Genomic DNA, 1812 nt, shown 5'->3' on the forward strand with positions numbered 1-1812 from the left:
TTTATTTTTGTATTCTGAGGTGGCAACATGTTTACGTCAAATCTCTAACATCAAGGAAAGTGCACAAATTAATACTAGATTAAATTCCCAGGTCATGTACCCAGGTCACTGTCTTTGGACTCTTAGAAATAACTTACGATTAAAGTTTTAGCATGAGGTGGGCCTTTCACACCTGGTCGGGTGGGAAGTGTGATCTGAGCTGCAGTCGCGTTGGGAGGCTCTCGGCCTGAGAAAGAGCAGAGGCTGTCCTGCAAATTGTTGATGCCTGCCTCAGCACACTGTTTATTTTCAGCATCTCACACAGGAATTTTAATTTATTTCTTCATTCTTTCATGTTTTTTTCTTTGCAAAGGCTTTGACCGTTGTTTAAGGATACCTCGTTCCCATGTGCACAGCCCTGGGCAATTACTGTGTCAAAAGACTTAAACAACTACAGCGGAGTGAAAGGGAGCTTTACATTTTGATTTTATGCGGCGCTTCTCACTGCAGCTTGTGTGAGTCCGCCTCCCCGAAGCCCCAAAAATTGTTATAATCCCTGAAATGAAATCCTGATGTATTTTCATCACTGCTAGACATTATGATAATATCAAACAAGACACTTTTGAATCCCAATCCCTCAAACGTGCTAGAAACTCAACTGCAAATATTAGCGAGCTCAAAACAGGCTGTACGCTTGGATGTGAAATGCATTAGAAAATCACTGTGTGTTTACACGTTTTGTGTGATCCTTATAATCAAAACCTTAAAACCAACCCTTGGCTCATGATTCGTCCATTTTTTCCCTCTTCACAGCTGTGAGAGAAAATCCTGCTGGCATTGTGGAGCAATAGTCGTGGCTAAAAGATGGATTAGCATTCTTTTACCAGAAATGTGCCTCTGTTAGCTCATTATCTTTTGACAATTTGAGGAGATATGCCTTTAGAGTCTGTCTTTGTTTAAGCTATGAGCTTTCCTATAAGAGCCAGTCAGCTGGATGCATATGGCCAGTGTCAGGCATAATTAACTCTGACAGGGGCATTTAGTGGTTGTAATTCAAATCTAATTCAGAACATCTTAACCTTCAGTCTGTCAGAAGTTGAAATTTACTGGAAAACCCACGGCCCCAATCGTGGCCTTGTGTAGCGGTACAATGATGTGTCAACATGCTTGCTTAGAAAAACAGCTTCTCCTGAGCACAGAAAACTCCCTTACAGTACACATGAAGGAAAACAAAGGCCTCAGATAATCATGGCCGGGTTTGTGCGAATTGAGCACGAAATTGGCTGACGCTGTTTTAAGTCACAAGAACAGAATAATGTAAATACAAGAAATCTGCTTCAGATTTTCCCATTCCCAATGTGATTGGCTTTAACTTCTCATCGCCACATGCCATACGTTCTGTACTTGCTGCCGTGCTCTTTTGAAGTAAACTCATAAGAAGATCAGCGGGAGTGAGCTTATCGTTGCCAAAAGAATGAAGATAAAGAAGAAAATTAAAATGATGAACGCACAGAGCAGTAAATGAGACAGAATATTTTAATATCTGAAATATTAGCACGTCATTTTGATTAAATCATCAATTACCTCAATGGAAATACGGGAATATTAAGGTGAAGTGTGTCACTTATGCACAAAGTCATGGCAAAATAATTACTGTTTTCAAACAGGTTTCCCAATCTCTCCGCTCACCTTCCATTGGGTATTGAACACATGACACCACCCCAAATTTAATCCATTGGATGAATCTGTATTGCCTAGTCAGTTTTGTGTTGCTCAAACAAGAGCTATGTTTAATAAACAAATACAATAAATATTTAATTTGATTTTAAAAAT

This window comes from Barbus barbus, assembly GCF_936440315.1.
Source record: "Barbus barbus genome assembly, chromosome: 20".
Classification (NCBI taxonomy): domain Eukaryota; kingdom Metazoa; phylum Chordata; class Actinopteri; order Cypriniformes; family Cyprinidae; genus Barbus; species Barbus barbus.